This window comes from Macaca nemestrina, chromosome 8 (genome assembly GCF_043159975.1).
Source record: "Macaca nemestrina isolate mMacNem1 chromosome 8, mMacNem.hap1, whole genome shotgun sequence".
In the NCBI taxonomy this organism is placed as follows: domain Eukaryota; kingdom Metazoa; phylum Chordata; class Mammalia; order Primates; family Cercopithecidae; genus Macaca; species Macaca nemestrina.
The window spans coordinates 91,449,979-91,473,366 of NC_092132.1; the positions used below are offsets into that span (position 1 = coordinate 91,449,979).

General features: G+C 42.8%; 1 protein-coding gene and 1 non-coding gene across 6 annotated transcripts in view; both read right to left on the reverse strand.

The window, feature by feature from the left end:
- Window positions 1–23,388, reverse strand: part of LOC105482299 (regulator of G protein signaling 20) — a 108,787-nt gene that overhangs the window by 39,446 nt on the left and 45,953 nt on the right. The window lies entirely within an intron of this gene.
- Window positions 3,984–4,089, reverse strand: LOC139355966 (U6 spliceosomal RNA). The gene has a single exon (XR_011607347.1). It is a non-coding gene; the product is annotated as a U6 spliceosomal RNA (small nuclear RNA).

Consider the following 23,388-nt stretch of genomic DNA (forward strand, 5'->3'; position numbering starts at 1 on the left):
AAAAAGGAAAAAATATGTTAAGTGAATGAAGGCAGACACAAAAGGCTACATAATGTATGATTCCATTTATAAGAAATTTTCAGACTAGACAAATCCATAGAGGCTGGAAGTAAATTAGTGGTTGCCAGGGGATGCGGTAAGGAGAATGAGGAGTGACTGCTAGTGGGTATGGAATTTCTTTTCAGAATTATGAAAATATTCAGGAGGCTGGGCACGGTGGCTCATGCCTGTAATCCCAGCACTTTGGGAGGCCGAGGCGGGTGGATCATGAGGTCAGGAGTTTGAGACCAGCCCGACCAACATGGTGAAACCCTGTCTTTACTAAAAATACAAAAATTAACTGGGTGTGGTGGCGCACACGTGTAATCCCAACTACTCAGGAGGCTGAGGCAGGAGAACTGCTTGAACCCAGAAGGCAGAGGTTGCAGTGAGCCAAAATTATGCCACTGCACTCCAGCCTGGGCGATAGAGCGAGATTCCATCTCAAAAAAAAAAAAAAGAAAATATTCAGGAATTAGATAGCAGTGATTGTTGCTAATGACTACTAAAGGGTACAAGGTTTCTTTTGATGAAGATGTCCTAAAATTAGATTATGATGATGGCTGCACAACTCTGTAAGTATACTAAAAACTACTGATTGTGACTGACTGAGACAGAGTCAGCCTCTGTCACCCAGACTGGAGTGCAGTGGTGTGATCATAGCTCACTGCAGTCTCCAACTCCTGGGCTCAAGTGATCCTCCTGCCTTGGCTCCCAAAGTGCTGGGACAACGGGTATGAACCACTGTGCCTGGCCTGTGCTCTTTAAATGAGTAAACTTTATGGTATGTAAATTTTATCTTAATGCTGTTTAAAGGCAAAAGGGTAAGGGAGTGTAGAGTTACCAGTTTCAATGTACATTTAACAGGAGTTTAATATAAGGAAAGTGGAGATAATGATGGGAAAATAACAGTTAAAAAGAAAGTAGGAGACTGGGCATGGTGACTCATGCTTGTAATCCCTGCACTTTGGGAGGCTGAGGCAGTCGGATCACCTGAAGTCAGGAGTTCCAGACCAGCCTGGCCAACATGGTGAAACCCTGTCTCTACTAAAAATACAAAAAATTAGCTGGGTGTGGTGGCGTGTGCCTGTAATCCCAGCTACTCAGGAAGCTGAGGCAGGAGAATCACTTGAACCCGGGAGGCAGAGGTTGCAATGAACTGAGATCGCACCACTGCACTCCAGCCTGGGCAATAAGAGTGAAATTCCATCTCAAAAAACAAAAACAAAAACAAAAAAACCCACAATCAAACAAAAAGAAAGCAGGTGTTCTGAGAATTTCGGGAATTGAAAAAAACACAAATCCTCACTCCTATAGACTGAATGTTTATGTCTACCACAAAATTCATTAATTGAAGCCCCAAGGTGATGATATTTGGAAGTGGGGTCCTAGGGAGTGATTAGGTCATGAGAATGGGGCCTTTATGAAAGGGATTCATGTCCTTATAAAAGAGGCTTCACAGAGCTCTTTCCCTCTTTATCCACCCTGTGAGGGTGTGGTGAGAAGACAGTTTCTGGTTCCTGGCAACCAGGAAGCAGCCCTCATCAGACACCTATCTGCCAGTGCCTTGATCTTGGACTTCCCAGCCTCCAGAACTGTGAGAAACAAATTTGGTCGTTTGAGCCACTCAGTCAGTGGAATTCTGTTATAGCAACATGAATTGACTAGACTCTGAGAAAGTCTCTCTCTTTACAAACAGGACAAATAAACAGAAATCCACCACTAGAAACACCATGGTAAACTTGAAAACATCAGGAATTGACAGATAATTTAAGAAGCTACCGGAGAAAAAAGTTTCCTACAAAAGAATGATAATTAGGCCAACAACTACACTTCTCTTCAGCAACAACAGATCCCAGAAGAAAACAGATAATATCTTCCTCTGAGATAAGACTCAGCTTATCCCTCACAGACCGTTGCAAAAAAATTAACGCATATTTTACCAAGAAAAGTAGATCCCCAGGGGAAGTATGGAATACAAGAAACAATAGTAAATCTAGAATTCGATAAAATATGTCAGTAAATTTAATAAAGTACTGTCTGCAAAAATGGGTCTTAGGCTGGGTACAGTGGCTCATGCCTGTAATCCCAGCACTTTGGGAGGCTGAGGCAGACGGATCGCTTGAGGTCAGGAGTTTGAGACCATCCTGGGCAACACGGTGAAACCTTGTCTCTATGAAAAATAAACAATTAGCTGGACTTTGTGGTACATGCCTGTATTCCCAGCTCTTTAGGAGGTTGAGGTGGGAGGATCACTTGAGCTCAGGAGGTAGAGACGGCAGTGAGCTGTGGTCATACCACCACAGTTAGCCTGGGCAACAGAGTGAGACCCCAGAAAAAAAAAAAAAGGAGCTTGAGTACTTGTGTACTTAAGTACTTGACTGAATGCAGGAATCTTTTGAAAGTGATTAGAAAAGTTAGATGAACATTATGTAGCCAGGGAGGGTTACTATAACAGGACACTAAATGGAATGTTTCCTGTCATATCAGGGTTTCCAAAGTCTCTGAGTCTCCAAAGGCAAGGACCGTGAGTGATGTGTGCCCACATATTCTAAAGAGAGCTTCTGACACTTCTGTGTAAAACTTAGTAGGAGAATTAATGGAAATCACATACTAATAACCTTGAGAAAACTTTAGAGATAAAGAGATTTCACAGACGGAAATCTGTAGTAGAGAGTGCCCAGTAGCATGTCTGCTCCTTTCTCTCCCACCATCTATTGGAGACAGAAGAGATCCTGCGGGAGCATGCCAGAAGAGACGACTTGAACCACAGTCCTCAGATGAGTATTTGCTCATAGACTCTTGGAAAGAAAATTATTCAAGTGTATTTTACCGAGAAAAGTAGACCCCAAGGGTAAGTATAGAATACAAGAAACAATAGTGAATCTAGAATTCGATAAAATACGGTAAAATATATCAGTAAAAATGTCAGGTGGGGTGGTTCATGCCTATAACCACACCTACTTGAGAGGCTTGATTGAAGCCAGGAGTTCGAGACCAGCCTGGACAGCATAGCGAGATTCCAATTCCAAACACATTTTTAAAAAAGAAAGAAACTCAGGCACCAGCCCTGTCCTGGTCTTCAGATGATGCAGAAGACTCCTGGGGAGAACCTGGCAGAGTCTGAGAGGTACAGAGACTGCAGCTTCCCTCTGGACTGCCTGAGACTAAATGGGAAGGGCCAGTTGGAACAGCCAGGTCTAGGAAAAAGGGAAGCAACCAGCTGCGTGGATGGGTGAGTTTTTCCATGGGAGACATGGAAGGGGGCCAAGCTTGAATCTTCTTGAAGGATCCTGTGCAAAACTGTTGCACTGGGGAGGAGGACCCTAGGGCTGTATGACTGGTACCAAAGCTGAAGAGGTCAGGCAGGAGTGGGGAGATCCCTGTAGGGGGAAGACTGGTCTGAATTCCCACTGACCAACACCACCTCTGTCTTTAGCAGTGCTGCATCCATGGCAGCGGAGCTAGGAAAGGACAGAAAGCAGAGAGGAACCGGAAGGGCTCTCCTCCTCTCCCCTGCCACAGTTGGTCTGCCCGACCTCTGGAGAAGCCAAAGCTGGGTGAGGGGAAACTGAAATGGAGGGCACTAAAGTTTGATTTCAAGGGGACTGACCTTTTTTTTGTTTTGTTTTTGAGACAGAGTCACGCTCCATTGCCCAGGCTGGACGTGCAGTGGCGGGATCTCAGCTCACTACAACCTCCGCCTCCCAGGTTCAAGTGATTCTCCTGCCTCAGCCTCCCAAGTAGCTGGGATTACAGGTGTGCATCACCACACCCAGCTAATATTTGTATTTTTAGTAGAGACAGAGTTTCACCATGTTGGCCAGGCTAGTTTCAAACTCCTGACCTCAGGTGATCCCTCCCAAAGTGCTGGAATTACAGGCATGAGCCACCGCGCCTGGCCGGGACTAAACATTAAAAAACAATTTGTTGCTTTTTTTTTTCTTTTTATGGAATGCTTCACGAATTTGCACATCATCCTTGCGCAGGGGTCATGCTAATTTCTCTGTATTGTTCCAGTTTTAGTATATGTGCTGCCGAAGTGAGCAATGAATTTTTTTAATGCCTGAAAATGAGACTGTTCTAATACGGACATTGACCTGAAAAACTCTAGAATCTGCACGAGATAAGAGTTGAAGGGAGAGGAGGGGAAAACCGATACTGTTTGAATGTGGTGATAGGAGAAGACATTCACTGCCTGTTTACACTCAGTTCAGTCCGGCTTGTTAAATTAGTGAACTACATAAAGAAACTAAGATTATCTCGTGCACAAGAATGGATAAGAGTTGACAGCAAATATCACAAATTACAGTCTGGGGGCAGGGACATGAAGGGATATCTGTAAGGGATAAGATCAAAAACAGGAAGAGAAAGAAGGAGAGAATAGGGGAATCCACAGTGGACCCAAAGTACCAAGGCTAAGAACCTAAAATTGGATTGGCATGAAAGAACTAAGAAGGGCCTGTAATCCCAGCTCCTTGGGAGGCCAAGGTGGGAGGATCACTTGAGGCCAGGAATTCAAGACCAGCCCAGGAAACATAGCAAGACTCCATCTCTACAAATATTTAAAAATTAGCCAGATGTGGTGGTGCATGCCTATAGTACTAGTTACTCAGTAGGCTGAGGCACGAGGATCACTTGAGCCCAGGAGTTTGAGGCTGCAGTGAGCCATGACGGAGCCACTGTACTCCAGCCTGGGTGACAGAGCGGGACCCTGTTTCAAAAAAAAAAAAAAAAAAGAGAGAGAGAGAGAGGAAAAAAGAGAAAAGAAAAAGAAGGAAAAGGAAAAAAAGAGAAAGAGAAAGGAAAATATAGCCAAGGCCAGAAGTTATGAGGCCAGAGCCCAGTGAGTGATCAAAGTAGCCACATCCACACACCTTTTATTAGAAACCTCAATTTCTATGTAAGAATAAACTTTAACATCTGGATTAGTTTCCTAGAGCTGCTGTAACAAATTACCACAAACCGGATGGCTTAAAACAACGGAAATTCATTCTTGCACAGTTCTGGAGGCTAAAAGTTCAAAACCAAACCATTAGCAGGGCCAGACACCCGCCTCTGAAGGTTCTAGGGGAGGATTCTTCCTCGCCTCTTCTGGCAACCTCTGTGGCAACAGAAACCCAATCTCTGCCTTCTTTGCCACTTGCCCTTCTTCCCTCTATGTCTGCCTGGGTCTTTGAAGCTCTCCCTCCTTATAAGGTCATCAGTCGTTGGATTTCAGGCCCACCTTCATCCAGTTTGGCCTCATCTTCACTTGGTTAGCCAGATGTGGTGTATGCAAAGACCCTGTTTCCAAATAAGGTGATATTCACAGGCATCATGGTTAGAACTTCAACATATATTCTGGGGGGACACAATTCAACCCATAGCAATGTCTAATGTGGAGTGAGGAATAGGAGCTCCCGTGAAGCCACTTTAATGCTTCTGTCCAGAACTGTCAAGTGCATTGGGTGACTGGGCACTTTAATCTGCAGCTGAGTTGACTAACTCAGCTGTGATAATTTATTAATATTTTTAGGCCGGGCATGGTGGCTTATGTCTGTAATCCCAGCACTTTGGGAGCCCGAGGCGGGTGGATCATCTGAGGTCAGGAGTTTGATACCAGCCTGACCAACATGGAGAAACCCCATCTCTACCAAAAATACAAAAATTAGCCAGGCGTGGTGGCAGGTGCCTGTAATCCCAGCTACTTGGGAGGCTCAGGCAGGAGAACTGCTTGAGCCCTAAAGGCGGAAGTGACAGTGAGCTGAGATCGCGCCACGGCACTCCAGCCTGGGAGACAAGAGCAAAACTCCGTCCCCAAAAAACAAACAAAAAATATATATACATGTATACATATATATATATATATATATATATATATATATATATATATATATATGTATACTTTTAAAAGTCATGTTAAAATATGAGAATAGCACCTGCACATGATAAGAAAAACCATACAACACTGAAGGGTTTATAGTGACAGTTGTGTCCTAGAGGAAAGTGCCATCATTTGTTTTTCTGTATGCCTTTCCAGATACATAGGCATTTTTAAGAAAATGGAAGCAGGGTATACCACTGTTCTGTGCCTCTCTTTCTTTACCTCACAAGGTAGCTTGAGGCTCTTTCCACATTAGCACATGTGGATCTACTGATGACACAGGTATGAATTAGGTTTTCTCCAACTTCTAACAGTCCCTAAAGTTCAGTATCTGAGAAATGGCAAAGGCACAACCCAAATGCTTTGATTATATAGTAACAATTTGCTTGTACAGTGTTTGAGTATATCAAGATCATTTATTCAATAAATGCAAACAGATGTAGAAAAGGAGATAATCTATGGAGAATCTAACAACATGGTAAGGAGTTTTCTTATTCTTTCTCAGGTATTATCAGCCCTCACTCCAAAGCTAAGCATAGGCAAAGGGCAGAACTTCTGTGCTTAGCAGAGTAGGTGGTAAGAAAAGGTCTGTTGAGGCTGGGCATGGTGGCTCACGCCTATAATCCCAGCAGACGTTGGGAGGCTGAGGCGCATGGATCAACTGAGGTCAGGAGTTTGAGACCAGTCTGGCCAACATGGTGAAACCCTGTCTCTACTAAAAATACAAAAATTAGCTGGGTGTGGTGGCATGTGCCTGTAGTCCCAGCTACTTGGGAGGCTGAGGCAGGAGAATCACTTGAACCCAGGAGGTGGAGGTTGCAGTGAACTGAGTTTGCCCACTGCACTCCAGTCTGGGCAACAGAGCAAGACTCCACCTCAAAAAAAATATATCAATTGCAGTGCATTGAAACACATAAAATTGTGAAAAACTATGAATTCATAATGGTACTAAAAAAACTCACTGACTACATTTAGACAGTGATAGGGAACAATTTTGAAAACTGATAAATAAGGGGAAGGAATCAAGTTTTTATCCTACTTTTCCTATACAAATCATACTTCAGGGTAACCTAATAGTTGATACTTTTTTTTTTTTTAAACCATTTTACTCACTAATAAATGAAAAAATAATAGATGAAGAAATCACGTATACAAACACACGCACACTACATATATATATACACACACACACACATACACACAAATAAAATCACCTATGAAAAAATGTTCAGTTTTACCAAAAGTAAATTTAGAAAAATATTGGTATTCTCAATGAAGTATCAGAATAGACAGACGAACAGTAGCCGGAAGCCAGTGGGATGAATTCATTTGAGAGAATGTAACTAATGAAAGATTTCATAAATACCGAAGATGCAAAATTGAAGCTAAATGTGATTCAAGAATAAATATTAAAATTTATGTGGCAGGAAATCATGTAAAACAAAGAGATGCAAATTAAAACCAGGTATCTTTTTTTGATATTTTTACCTATAAAATTGGCTTAAAAAAAAAAAAAATCAAGATTAACTGTATCCACTGTGAGGACTGGGGAAATTAGCTTAAATCTCAACTCCATTGTTGATTAGCTGCATGAGCCTGGGGAAGTTATTCCATCTCTTTGAGTCTTGGTTCCTTCATCAATAGAACTGGGATACTGAGTATCCTGGAGGTGAAGATTAAATGAGGCGATACCAGTGAAGCACTTCAACTGTGCTTGCAACACATAGCACTCAATAAGTGTTTGCTATGTGGTTATTCCTATGCATAGGAATTTGCAGTTTTGTGATTTATGTTCCTATTATGAATAGGATCTCCCTTCATTAATTTTCCTTTTTTTGGCCATCCTTGTCTAGTTTAAATATTCTTATTTTTCTGCCTTTTAAAACAAAGCTGGAAAATTTCCATCTTTTTATTTCTATGTATTTTTTGAGACAGAGTCTCACTCCATCACCCAAGCGGGAGTGCAGTGGCCCGATCTCAGCTCATTGCAACTTCTACCTCCCGGGTTCCAGCGATTCTCATGCCTCAGTCTCCCGAGTAGCTGGGATTACAGGCACGCACCACCATGCCCAGCTAATTTTTTTTGTATTTTTAGTAGAGATGGAGTTTCACCATGTTATGTTGGCCAGGCTGGTCTTGAACTCCTGACCTTACGTGATCCGCCCCCCTCAGCCTCCCAAAGTGCTGGGATTACAGGCAATGAGCCACTGTGCCTGGCCAGGGCCTGATGCCTTTCTTAGGGACAAATCTCATAACACCTTTTTGATTTTTTCTATGTAGTTTAGGATCTTCTACTACCATATGACTCAATATTTTAAATTTAAATTTTTTCAGAAAAGTATCTATCTTACCTAAGATTTTCAAATACATTGGCATTAAACTTGTACCTGTTATTTGGTTTTTGTGTAAAAAAGTCTCGATCCAGTTATGCACCACAACTCATTTCTGATGGTTTGGGCTTTTCTATCCTCTTATCTGAATCAGATTTGCCAAAGGTTAGTCTGTAGTTCTGTTTTCCAAAGAATTGGCCTTAGGCTTTATGGATCAATTTTGCTTTCTGTTAACTGTAAATTTTATTAATTTCTGCTTTTATTTTCATTATTCTTTATCTACTTTTAAAAAAATTACTTTGTTTTCTCCTGGCCTCTCACACTAAAGTTTTAGTTCATTTACGTTCAGTCAGTGCTGGTTTTTAATAAGTGGGTTTAAAAGTATAAATTTTTATCCAATTACTGCTTTGATCATATCCACTGAGTTTTGCTATATAGCACTATTTTTATTTCCTAATACCTCAGATCTAATTGCTGCTCAGATTTTTTATCCACAGCCTTTTAGAAGTTTATTTTTAATTTCTTGACTAGCCTGACTAGTTTGTATGTGTCTTTACATTTTGATCAGAAAATGTGGCCTGTATGATTTTAACATTTTTAAATATATTATTACTTTGTAGATTGATTTGATAGTTTTGCCTTTTCCAAAATATCATACAAATTAAATCAGGTGGCATGCCATTGTTTGGAGTCTGGGCTTCTTTCACTTAGTGTAGTGCTTTTGAGATTCACCTGGTTGTGTGTGTCAGTAGTTCATTCTTGTTTATTGCTGAGCAGTACTCAACTATATGCTTATAACTGTTTATCCGGGCACCTACTGATGGACATTTGTGTTATTTCCTGTTTTGGGTGCTTATGAATAAAGCTTTTATAAACATTTGTGCAGAGATTTTTGTGCGGGTGTATGTTTTCATTTCTCTTGGGTAAATACTCACTGGGTCACATAGTAAGTGCATGTTTATTCGCTTTCTAAGAACATGCCAACTTGTCTTTCAAAGGAGCTGTATCTTTTTTCTATTCCCACTAGCAATGTATGAGAGTTTCAATTGTTCCACATCCTCGTCAGTAGATGAATTGTCAGATTTTTTCTTTCCCTGGCGATTTTAATAGGCATAAGTGGCAGCTCATAGTGAGTTTAATTTGCATTTCCCTCTTGACTGACAATGTTGAGCATCTTTTCATATATTATCCACTATGTGTACCTCTTCTTTGGTGGAGGGTCTTGGTAATCTTTTTTGGCTCATAGCCTGAAGCAAGAGCCCCTCAAATACCAGCTTTGTGCTCTTGCTGGTACCAGGGCATCTGGACTTTTGCTGGCTACATGGCTTTCTTCATGTTCCTAATAATGCTTTGATTGATTCTGTTTTATGTAAAGGTATTTAACACATATGTGATGAATGATTAGAGAAGTAATAATGTATCCCTCCGTGTTTCACCTCATGACTCAGTGTATCTTTACCCTTTCTGTCTGATAACATACCTGGGAATTTAATAAAATGTATGAACCCAGCCCAGGAAGGCACTTATCCCTTCTCTCTTCAACTGTCTACTGGTCACCTTCATTTCCCCAGTCTCAGACACTCTAGAAACAAAGGACTCTAGAAGGAAAGAGAGAGAATACACACCCAGCAGACATTTTCCTTCCTCTAACTGCTGAGTTTCCATCACCTCTGTCCTTCCACATCAGTCAAAAGTTGTCAAAGACAAGTGTATCACACGCATTTAATCCATTCTCAGACATGGCTCATCATTATTCACATCACAATTCCTTCCCTCTGTATTGCTACTTTCTGTAATGTTACTTCTCTACCAGAAGCAAGAAACCTCCAATATCAAGTGCCAGGACTATGATATCATTCTGCCATGGGAACATTAATATCCAAATTTTTAATATAAGCATGCATTTAAACATCTACCTGTACACTATTATAATAGCAGCCTTTTGAAAAATAGCATAATGGGCTGGGTGTGGTGGCCCACAGCTGTAATCTCAGCACTTTGGGAGACCAAGGCCATGGGTGGATCACTTCAGCCTAGGAGTTTGAGACTAGCCTGGGCAATATAGGGAGACCCTGTCTCAACAACAACAACAAATTAGCCACATATGGTGGCGCACACCTGCAGTCCCAGCTATTTGGGAGGCCGAGGCTGAAGGATTGCTGGAGCCTGGAAGGCAGAGGCTACAGTGAATTGAGATAACACCACTGCACTCCAGCCTGGGTGACAGAGCAAGACCCTGTCTCAAAAAAAAAAAAAAAAAAAAAGTATATGTGTGTGTATATGTATGTATAATGGATAATAGAGTACTCAGAATCAAATGGACCCAGTACCACCACTACCTCTATGACCACAGGCAGGTCACCCCAACTTCTCCGTGTCAAATCAGGAAAATAATAGTACCGGGCTTATGGGGTTGCTGGGAGGAATATAGATGATAATTCATGTAAAATCCTCACATAGTGCCTGGAATTATTAAATGCTCAACAACTGTTACCAAGTATATTTTTAAAAAGAATAACATGCTGTAAATCCATTATGCCAATATTTTAAATTTTATTTTGTATTTCCTTCCCTTTGTTCACAAAAATTATTTACATGATTACAAGAGAGTGTATATATGATTTTGAATGCTGCTTTATAACTTTCTGTGTTGATACGATAGTTTATTTATTTATTTATTTATTTATTTATTTATTTATTTATCTATCTTGAGACAGGGTCTCACTCTGTCACCCAGGCTGGAGTGTGGTGGTGCAATTACAGATCACGGCTACCTCCGCCTCCTGGGCCTCAAGTGATCAACTCAACTTGGGCACCCAAAGTGCTGGGATTGCAGGCATGAATCACTGCTCCCAGAAGTAGTCTTTATAAGTTTTAGTAGCTCGGCAAGTCCAGTGTTTTACTTTTCTGTATCTCCTTTATCTATTGCTTTATTCCAACTATTGCTTCTAACTTTCATGATTTCCTTTCTATAGCTGCCTTGTCTGCATGTGCCTGCCTTTATTTGTTGCTTTCAAGGTTCTATAAAGAAAATTTCTAAGAGTTAAATAAAATCACCCAGTATCCCATCTCCCAACATTGTCCATCTTTTCTTTCCATATGCATATACCGTTTTCAATAGTTTCAGTGTCAACCATCTTCAGACGGACTGCTCTCTGTCAAGCATCATGAATGGGTCGGGCAGCTTTGACCTTTCACCACCCACCTCATAACTTCATTGAACCCGAGACTCTACCCTACAGAATGTACTTCTAGATGGATGTTTTTCCGGGCTGGCGTTGTGACTATTTCAGGATCAGGGTGACAGTACCCCCTACCTTTGATGGCTCCACAATGACCCAAAGGCAGGAATCCCAAACCTTACCCTTAGACATGGTAGCCAGTAATGATCTTTAAACTTAACCTGTATCCTGGTTAAATCTTTTGGCCCCTCATTTCCTACCCCTCTAAAATGCAAAGCGTAAGCTTGCCATTCATTTTCTGGGATCCTAAGAAGCTATGAGATGCGGGAGCCTGTTAGCCTGGCCTCTGGCCTCCCAGGAGAATCGTTACGTGCCCCGCCACTCCCCATCCCCAAGAGCATCTCTCTTACTCTTTAAATATTTTGGAAAGATTCTTTAAATTTTTTTTTTTTTTTTTTTTTCTGAGACAGAGTCTTACTCTGTCACCCAGAGCTGGAGTGCAATGGGATAATCTCAGCTCACTGCAACCTCAGCCTCCCGGGTTCAAGCAATTCTTCTGCCTCAGCCTCCCAAGTAGCTGGGATTACAGGCTCGCACCACCATACCAAGCTAATTTTTATATTTTTAGTAGAAACGGGTTTCACCACGTTGGCCAGGCTGGTCTCGAACTCCTGACCTCGTGATCCGCCTGCCTCGGCCTCTCAAAGTGCTGAGATTACAGACGTAAGCCACCGTGCCCAGCCAAGATTCTTTAAATCTTAATAGATACAGGAAGGCTATCAAAACATAGAAAACATCAAATGCTTCAGAAAAAAACACGGTTCACAAGCAGGAGGAATCTGCGTGCTTTGTTATCTGAGACAAGGAAGAATGGGACCAGTGTGAAGACAGCTCTGATACCAACCCACCTGGCCACTCAGTTCCATCGCTCCTCCCAGATTTCTGTTACGATATGCTACAGAGTTAATTGATGGGACATTTGGCCCTCTATTATCTCATTGAAGAAATGACTAATGACATTAAAATGGGGTGGAACGTGAAGCCAGAGAGCTATGTCTGGGGATTTTACAGCTTTGGTAATCCCCAATATACCAACTATAGCAGATGGACAAAAACAAGGGAGTCTCCCTCCTAACTCTCAGCTGTAAGCCTTCCCCTTGCATTGCACTGGGATGCTATAATTTTATCTTAGTCCCTCAGTTGCGCCCTATACATATCTCTCCCAGTACTTTTTTGAGCCTGTTCAAATGATCGGGTCTTTGTTGCTGTTCCACATTAAGAACAAAGCGCCTTTCCTCATGAGCCTCATTCATTTCAATTGCACTGTTTTCTGAGCTCCCACTGACTGTGGTTCCAAGGTGCATGAAAAGCATCATGATATTCCAGGAATATCCTCCTGTACCGCAGCCTCAAGAGACACTCTCGTTTCCTTGTTCTCTGCTGTAACGTTTCTGAGTATTTAACACAATGTGTTTCAATTCACTCCTAATTTTACCCTCCTCTTGGTCGTCCTGCCTTCTAGGTTTCCCCAGCCTGGGAAATCTTTCTCTAATACTATCTTGCCTTGGATGCAGGATGATTTTCCACAGATACCACATTTGCCAGCACACTTAGGGGCCACTCGATAGCAAAGTAGCAGAGCGTTGAGTGAGTTGTTTTTTCTTTTTTTGAGATGGAATCTTGCTCTGTCACCCAGGCGGGAGTGCAGCGGTGCCATCTCGGCTCACTGCAACCTCCACCTCCTGGGTTCAAGTGATTCTCCTGCTTTAGCCTCCCGAGTAGTTAGGACTATAGGCACATGCCATCATGCTTGGCTAATTTTTTGCATTTTTAGTAGAGACTGGGTTTCACCATGTTAGCCGGGATAGTCTCGAACTCCTGACCTTGTGATCCGCCCGCCTTGGCCTCCCAAAGTGCTGGATTGCAGGCATGAACCACCGCGCCTGGCCTCAGTGAGTTTTTTGTAGGGTCCTCTGGTCTTAAATACTTGGTCTTAAAGTTGGATGCTCACTTGTGGGTGGAGAAGGGGGAACCTGTGATCCGGGCCCCTCTCAGCCCCATGCATGCCTCTGAGTTCAGACAGAACTGGAAGTCAAATGAAGGGGAGGAGGAAAAGCATGGAAAAGCCATTTGGCTGGGGACAGGAGGCATAAAATGTGTTGGAGAGAGGGACAAATCTCATATGAAGGGTTCTAGGCTTCCAGAACCTGAAGGAAACAGTTTCTGAAGATATTTGGCTTCGAGGAGGATGAGTTCACAGGAAGTCTTTTTTTGGCTGCTCGCTAGAATCTCATTCAAGAATTTACACAATGGGGTTAGAAAAACAGACCTGCCGAATCCATGCTAAACTCTCCCTGGGTTTAGCTGCCTACCTGAAAATAGCAACAGGGGAATGTGGTTTTCTCTGAATCATGTAACACCTGATCACCAGATGCTGCTGAAGTCACAAACAGGACCTGTTACTATTAGCAGCGAGATGTAAGCTGAATGCTGGTCAACAGTGATGTTCTGTTTAGTAGGATGCTGAGATGAGGCGATTCTAAGTTTGAGAGGACGCTGGCCTATTATCCTGCAGTGTAGTCATCACCAGACAAAAGTCCATCTCACTGTGGCTCATGAAATATTAATGAAGAGCTAGAATTACTTGCACTGACTTCAGCACAAATAGACCAAAAAATAAAATCAAAGCTCTATTTTCCACTACATTTGATACAGAAAGCTAACAGTTTCGATGCTGGTGGATTTTTGTGGAAATTCTAAACTTTGCCTCCAGGCAAATCTGTGGGTTTTCAAAATTTTCTGTCTTTTGGTTTTATTGTCTGACTATTTGGGTTTTATTGTCTGACTATTTTAAGAAAAAGCTGGTCCATTGTTTTCTAGTAGGGGAAGTCAACTGGAAGCTTAATAGTAACAAAAGACTTTTGAATTATAATTACTTCCAGATGGATGCTTACAGATGTCCTCATCTTTTAAAAAACCACTTAAGCATCTTACCATCTGTTTTTCAGTGACTTATCATGGAAATCTTTACACTTTTGTTTATATAGCCATTGCCAAATGTGTAAGCCCCAGGAGTTTTTAAGCCAGTGAAGGCTTTAAGACTATAATAAGAGTGTCTTTCTCTTCTCTTCTGCCATTAGTAAATGAACATCCTATATAACTCAACTTTTACAATGGCCTTTTGGGAAGTATTAGAAAGAAGAGAGTATGATCTGAAGGAAATTAATAAATTATGTATGTTTTTATTTGTTCTTTCCTAACGTCAGCCAACAACGAAGGAGCATTTTGTAAGTACTGATTGAAATCTTTATTAAGAGCTTTGCTTATCCCAGCAAACAGTGGCTTTCTCAAGAAAATTGCAGCTGGGGTGCACTCCCAGTGATAACTTAGCCCAGGGCACCTCTGAACACATTAAACACTTGGGAAAATTTTTGTCTGTGGGGCTGCTTTAGGGACTCTTCAAGTGGCTGAGGAATGTGTCAGGCCATCATTAACGGTTTGCATGAGAATGGCCAGCTTTTTACTGTTTCCCAGCAAGGAACAGGCTCCCTAATGAGAATTTCTTCGTAGTTATTACAAATTACAGAAAAAAAACAGGCAACTTACATCATAGAAAAATTAATGTCGGAAATCTTTGTGGCCGAGCGCGGTGGCTCACGCCTGTAATCCCAGCGCTTTGGGAGGCCGAGGCGGAAGGATCACATTAGGTCAGGAGTTTGAGACCAGCCTGGCCAACAGGGCGAAATCCCATCTCTACTAAAAATATAAAAATTTGCCAGGCATGGTGGCGGGCACCTGTAATCCCAGCTACTTGGGAGGGTGAGGCAGGAGAATCGCTTGAACCTGGGAGGCGGAGGTTGCAGTGAGCAGACCACTACACTCCAGCCTGGGTGACAGAGTGAGACTTGGTGAAAAAAAAAGCGAAGTTATTATCTCCCCAGACGAAGCTACCCCTTCTTGTTTTTTCTCTCTTGTCAAGCAGTGTTACTATCTCTCCAGTTGTTCAAGAAAACTTGTCATCTTCACCTTCTCCCAATTCTAACTCCTGGCAAAGGCAAAGGCAATCTGCCTCCCAGCATGCCTCTCACGTCTGCCCTGTTCTTCTCCACGTGCTATGGCCCTAGTTAACATCTCAGGTCTGGACAATGATGGAAGTCTCCCCGCCACTCACTCTGCCTCCATTCTCACCTTGGATAAAAGGTAAAATTCTGGTAGGAGCTATGAGAGAGCCACAAATGCCCTTCTTCCCTCTGTGGTCTTTCTGCTCTGCTCCTCCTTCTGAAGCAGCATCTAGTGCTGAGACTTGGTAGGGAGGGACCTGGCTTTAGGGTGAGTGTGCTTTTCTTGGGAAATACCTTTCACTGTGGAAGGTGGGGTAGGCAACTCCCCAAGGGACAGATGCTGCTTGGCTCAGGCTGGGAAGAAGCATGGAGAGTGCTGAGCTATGTAAGTGACATCACCAAGGCTGCAGAGCTGGCAGAGATCCTAGGCAGAAACCAGTTTGCTGTTTGTGCCTTCTTGGGTGCCATCTCCTGTCAGGGACTTAACTGCTGTGGAAGGTGGCTGGCTGGGGTGCAGATATAGCCAGATTAGGATCAAAATTAATTCCGGGACTGCGTGACAAGCATTCCAGGTTAGTCAAAGTTAACAACATTTTTCTAAATTGAGATTTCTTATACTGCAACAAATGTTGTAAGCCTCATTGTTTGTTCACCATTTTCAGAATTTTAAAAAAATCAATAGTGAAACAGGGCAGTACTTTTTTAATGATTGTAGAACAGTGTCTAGCGTACAGCAGGCACCTAAAATATTATGTGTCCAACAAAATATATAGTTATGTATGTACATATACATCTATCTATACAAGCACACACACGTACCATATTGATAACACAACTGCTTAATAAGTTAACCTGTCCATTTTTATTTAGAGGAAATAAAATTAACTGCCAGAGTATGAACTGATCAATCTGATCTCTCTGTCAAAAATATAAGAATCAATCATTTTGGGCTGGGTGCGGGTGGCTCACACCTGTAATCCCAGCACTTTGGGAGGCTGAGGTGGGCAGATCACTTGAGGTCATAAGTTCGAGCCCAGCCTGGCCAACATGGCGAAACCCTTTCTCTACCAAAAATACAGAAATTAGCCAAGCATGGTGGCGAGTGCCTGTAATCCCAGCTACTCAGAGAGCTGAGGCAGGAGAATTACTTGAACCCAGGAGGCAGAGGTTGCTGTGAGCCAAGATCGCGCCACTGCACTCCAGCCTGGGCGACAGAGCGAGACTCCGTCTCAAAAAAAAAAATTAATTAATTAAAAAAAAACCCAATCATTTTGTTTTTACATTTAAAAGCTTTTTTTTTTTTTTTTTTTTTTTTTTTTGAGACGGAGTCTCGCTCTGTCGCCCAGGCTGGAGTGCAGTGGTGCAAACTCGGCTCACTGCAAGCTCCGCCTCCTGGGTTCACGCCATTCTCCTGCCTCAGCCTCCTGAGTAGCTGACACTACAGGCGTCAGCCACCATGCCCAGCTATTTTTTTGTATTTTTAGTAGAGATGGGGTTTCACCGTGGTAGCCAGGATGGGCTCGATCTCCTGACCTCATGATCTGCCCACCTCAGCCTCCCAAAGTGCTGGGATTACAGGCGTGAGCCACCACGCCTGGCCAAAAGCTTATCTTTTTCTTCATTTTCACAGCAGTATCCCTAATCTATTGGTCAGTGTAATGAGCCAGTGCAAATATTACAACTATGCATAGACAGGGAATGGCATGCACAATCCCACACAAAAGAGCGGCTAAAATAAACGAAGGAAATGCCAAGTGTTGAGAAGGATAGAGAGCAAGGGTAGAGAGCAACCAGAACTCTCTCGCGCCGCTGATGGGAGTGTAAATTGGTGTAACCAGTTAGGAACACTCACAGCATGTGTTTCAGCTGACCCCATGTACACCATGTGACCCAGCCATTCCAGGCCTTAGTATATACTCCCCCAGAACGCTGTACCAAAAGTGTGCATTAGGATGTTCTGCACATAATAGCCTAAAACTCTTCAAATGTTCACCAACAGTAGAATAGGGCTAGGCACGGTGGCTCAGGCCTGTAATCCCAGCACTTTGGGAGGACACAGTGGGCAGAGAGCTTGAGCCCAGGAGTTGAGACCAGCCTGGGCAACATGGCAAAACCCCGTTTCTACAAAAAGAAGCAAAAATTAGCTGAATGTCATGACATGTGCATAGTCCCAGCTACTCAGGAGGCTGAGGTGGGAGAATTCCTTGGGTCCGGGAGGCGGAGGTTGTGGTGAGTCCAGGTCACATCACTGTACTCCAGCCTGGGTGACAGAGCAAGACCCTGACTCAAAGGAAAAAAAAAAAGTAGAATGGATAAGTGAATGTGTTTATATAACAGGATATTATTCAGCGATGAGAATAATCTCATGAACAATGAGATTATGAACAATCTCCAACTACCTCAATAAGTGGATTAATCTCACCAACGATGTTGGCAACTGCCATTCTGCATTCTATTCTATCTCTATAATGCTTTCCTTTTTTTTTTTTTTTTTTTAAGGGACAGGGCCTCACTCTGTTGCCCACACTGGAGTGCAGTGGCTATTTGCAGGCATGATCATACCACTGCAGCCTCAAACCCCTGGGTTGGAGCAATCCTCCTGCCTCAGCCTCCCAAGTAGCTGGGACTACAGGTGTGTGCCAGGCCTGTCTCTATAATTTTGACTACTCTAAGTACCTCATATAAGTGAAATCATATAGTATCTGTCCTGGTGTGTCTGGCTTATTTCATTCAGCATAATGACCTGAAGTTTCAACCATCTTTGTAGCATGTGTCAGAATTTAAGAGGTGCGGTTTTTCAGAGGAGGAATGTTTTAGAAGTGGCAATAGACAGCAGGGACACCTACCTTACTGCTAAGCCCTAAATTTCTGTGGAGCATTTCTGTAGAGAAATGTCTCTAACTACCAGGGCCATAGGGGAGGCAGTGTTCTCAAAGACCAGCCAGATCCCAGCGAGAGATGAAACAGAAAGAGACATTAAGAGACAAGTATAGGCCGGTCGCGGTGGCTCACGCCTGTAATCCTAGCATTTTGGGAGGCCGAGGCGGGTGGATCACTTGAGGTCAGGAGCTCGAGACCAGCCTGACCAACATGGTGAAACTCCGTCTCTACTAAAAATACAAAAATTAGCCGGGCATGGTGATGAGCATCTGTAGTCCCAGCTACTCAGGAGGCTGAGGCAGGAGAATCACTTGAACTTGCAGGGCGGAGGTTGCAGTGAGCCGAGATTGATTGCACCACTGCACTCCAGCCTGGGTGATAGAGCAAGACTACATCTAAAAAAAAAAAAAAAAAAAAAAAAGAGACAAGTATGAAGGCCAGGGCATGTTGCTGCTGGTAGACCAATGACCAGAGAGTACAGTGGGATGCTGTGAGGGGCGTGGAGGAGTGTCCCATGAAGCAAGGTCAGGATGTGAGCAGCCCTGCTGAGACCAGGGTCAGAGGGCCGAGTGGGAATATCGGGTTTACTTGGAGGAGTCCTCTGAGTGCTGGGCTGGCCTGTGACCCACAGCTGGTCCCTAGAGAACACTCACTTAAAACAGAGAACTGGGCCAAGAATGTCCAGCAGTCTGGTGCAACAGCGGGAGGAGAGCATGGGGTGTCCGGTCAGAGGACCCCTGCCATCCTGACCTTTGCCACCTGTGAGGCCCGGACCAAATTACTTCGCCTTCCTAAGCCTCCACCTCCTCATGTGTGTAACAATAGCTGCCTTGAAATTTTTTAAGAGGATTAAATGAGAGAACGTATGCGAAAGGTCTCTGAAAACCAGGTGCTACTCTGGTGCCATTATTTCTTTAAATTTAGTACTTATTGATAGTTTATTTGTTGTTTACATGTCTTGCTATATAAACTTATTGATATTTAACGTAAAAATAGGATGAGTAATATGGAAAGACCTTACAGGTGTTTTAAGACTGTATGAAAGGCTGTGTGCAGTGGCTCACAACTGTAATCTCAGTATTTTGGGAGGCTGAGGCGGGTGGATTGCTTAAGTCCAGGAGTTTGAGACCAGCCTGGGCAACATAGTGAGACTCTGTCTCTAAAAAAAATTTAAAAATCAGCCAGACATGGTGGCATGCACCTGTAATTCCACCCACTCGGGAGGCTGCGGTGGGAGGATCGTTTGAGCCCAGGAGGTTAAGGTTGCAGTGAGCTATGATTTGCACCACTGCATTCTAACCTAGGGGGAAAAAAAAGACTGTAAACAAATTGGTCCTGTACCTTTGTGCCTATATTCAGCAGGGACTGAAATAGCAGGGACTCCATTTACCCACCCTCAGACATCTGGCACCTCGACCATTCACAAACCTAGAAGTAACCCAGAATGCCTTCAAGGACATGCAAGCAGTGACAAAAATAGCTGGGCAAAGCTGAGAACAGAAAGACTAGAGGACAGGCAGGTAAATCTGCCAGTTCACCAAGCAGAGCACCTTTGCACGCAGGTCAGGGAAGCACCAGGAAGCCTGCTGAGGGCAGTGAGTTGTGAGGGGTCTAGCTGGATCCTCACTCTTCCCCTGTTGGGCTTTGTGACTGGAGCCTGAAGCCACCTCCCTAGGCCTTGGTTTCCTCCTCTGTGAACTGGAGGCAAAATGATCACCAAGTTTTTCTTCTCTTTCTAACATGCCATGGTTTACCTGTCACTACATGGCTGAACTGTGCAAACAGGATGCTGAGTGAAGGAAGCCAGCTAGAAAAGGCTACGTATCATATGACCCCATCTATATGAAATGTTCAGAACAGGCAAATCTGTGGAAACAGAAAGTAGTTCAGTGGTTGCCTGGGGCTGCTGGACTTGGTGGTTGACGGCTAAGGGGTGCTGGGTTTCTTCTTGGAGTGATGAAAATATTCTAAAATGAATTGCAGTGATGGTTATTCATCTCTGTGAATGTATGCCATAAAATAGTTTTTAAATGCTGGTATTTTAATTTACCTTAAAGGCAGCGTAGTGGATTGAGTACCAAAAAGTATAGAAATGCAGGTTGTGAGTTCTGTTCTGTCACTAACATGTTCACCTGACATAAGTCAGCTGCCTGCTCTGGGCTGCTGTTGGTTGAGTCGTTCCCCTTGCTGTTCCATAAAGTCATGATTCTGTGACTTAAACCTGAGACACATGAGAAAAGGAGGGAAAAAATACCCAAGAAAGAGAATAGAGAGAAAAGGCAGTGGACATAGCATATGTGGCATGCTGGTGACAAACACGGTACACAGGCATTGTGGTGCCAGGAGGACAGACATAGGAGCATCGCACAGCATCATAGCCAGGGTGGGGGGCAGCTGCCTGACTTCTGAAGGAAATGCTATTAACACATCACAGCTGGGAGCATAAGTTCCTAAGAGTAGAAATTTTAATATGTATTTGAACAAAAATGTGCCATGAAAATACTTTCGCTGACCACCATGCTACAGTGTGAAATGCAATTGAACATTACATAGCATTTCAGTGTCTTCTTTGATAGGCATACGTCAGTACAAAGATCAGAAATGCAAGCTCTTTCCTTGGTTAAAAGCACCTGCCGTGCTCTTTGGCCTAGAGAATTATTGTATTTACAGTCTTTTCAACATTCACCAGGTGGAAAAGTGGGTTCCCACAGTGCATCTGGAAAAACAGAAATGCGTCTGGCTTAACTAATTACAGTTCAGCTTTTATTTAATAGAGAAAACAATAAATACGTGCAATTAATGCCACATAAGCCCTTACTGGATTCAATCTCATACATATTTCATTTCTATCTCTGGTTTTGAAATCTAAGTAATCTAGAGCCCACAGGGTATCATGTGTTAGGCATGCTTCAAAATAACCCTGAAAAATGTGAATTGGCATTTGATATGAATTTAAATCCTCCACAAATCCACACTTCTGTTAAAGTGCCACAAGGTTATTACATGGAAGTTATATGGAAGTAATGGTGAAGGCAATGGAGCATTAGGAGTAAGCCGGTTTCTTCTTTGGTTCTGACGTGATGGACGGAACACAGCCTTCCAAAGGAAAAAGGATAGCACTCCTTCTGTGCTCCCTAATGGCCACACCTACTTCTAGGTACACTCTGAGTACCCTCAATACCAGGACAGTGGTCTGGGTAACATCTGGTATCCTCTGAAGGTGATGCATTTTCCTCACCTGGAACATTCTCCAAATTAACAGTGCAGAAGGGAAGCGCAACCTCATCATCATCATCGTCACCACTCCTCAGGTCAGGCAGGGAATTACAGCCAGGGGGAGGCAGAGCAGCAGCTCCTGCTGGTGCAAGGTGAAGGGGTGTGATCCAGCCCCACAGCCATCAAGGAGGCATTCCAGCCCTGCCGAGGAACAGAGCTCCCAAAGTTTGGCCCGGAGTGGACGCTCAAGCTCTTTCAGCAAGCAGAAGGCGGCTGTGGTAACAGTAGCACCTGTTGCCTTTGCAGTGTGTGCCTCACATGCCTTGGACCTATCAGCCATTCTGTATTTTTGCAGACATTGTATCCCTCTGATGTGGTGCAACAAGAATTTATTTGAGCCTTTGGGTCTAACATCTAGTTTGCAGAAATTTAGGGAATACAGGAACAAGTTAGCAACTTGAGGAAGCAGCAAATGAATTCAACGTGGGACAATCAATGGGGCAGCAGGTCCAGTTTCTTCAAGATGGTGTATGAAAAAGAAGATGGATGATGAAGATTAGTAAAGAGGCTAATGAGAAAGAATGTGCTATGGTTACACATTAGATGATGCTAATTGCTTACTGTTAATTTTGTTGGGTATGACAAATGTATTGTGGTTACTATATGGATATTATAACGTATGCCCATTAAAAGATTAGGTTCCTTAAAAGTAACATTCATTTTTATTTGAACCATCTTTAATGAATAACATTTCTACTGATGCTTCCTACCATTGCCCGTAAATTATTAGCTGGAACTAAGGAAACTCTTATGGACAGGGCATCCAAGTTTGACCACAACTGAGAACTAGGGCCTTACCCAGTGCTGCAGGAATCCACCTCTAATCTGGTCCAGTCTTCCAGGGCAGCCCTAGCCCATTCTGCTTGTGCTGGGCACAGATCTTAACAGACATTAGGCCTGGATGAATATTTGCTGAAGAACTTTCTCTCCATCAATTACAGCAGATGGGTTATGAAATGTGTTAATGTACATGCAAATTAAGGATAAAAATGTACAAAAGATGTGTTTATAAGTAACTAGCTTTCTCTACTTCTTACGGTAATGTCTGGGCAAATTTCCCCTCTACATTTCTTTTTTCACAAATTCCACTTTTGCCCATAGAAAATTCTCTATGATCCCCCATGGACAGTAGCATTGGCTCCTCAAACTTTGTCTTGTGTCCATTATTAGAATTTTTTATCCTAGGGTGATTCTCCTATGATAATGGTATGAAATAGCAAGTTCCTATTCTATTTAAAGCTTTCAAGCTGTAAGTAATTTGAAATCTCTGAAAACCATCTGAGCTCTGTGAGCCACAAAACCTTTGTGCATATTATTTCCCAGTGGTCCTTCTTCATTAGTCCTTTCGGGGCTTGTTAATTGCTACTAAGTTTTCCTGTTAATATGAAAATGCTGAATGTTGAAATAGTGGATACCCAAAGGAATCTTAAGTTGGGTCCTTTAATTTTATTTCCTATAGGAGATTTCCTTTAATTGGATTTTTGGTCTGTCTTTTGAAATTTTTTTAAAGAGTAGACTATCCTGTAAGAAATAAAATTGTCATTGCTTGAACTTCATATTTACTTTCATACACATTGTTTCCTACAAAAACCTAGTAATACCCCACACTTATATTTATGCTATAGTCCAGAGGTAGACAAACATTTTCAGTGAGGGACCAGAGCGTACCTATTGCACACTTTGCAGGCCTCCTGGTCTGTCTGCAACTACTCAATTCTGCCTCTATATCACAAAGGCAGCCTCAAACATCAAAC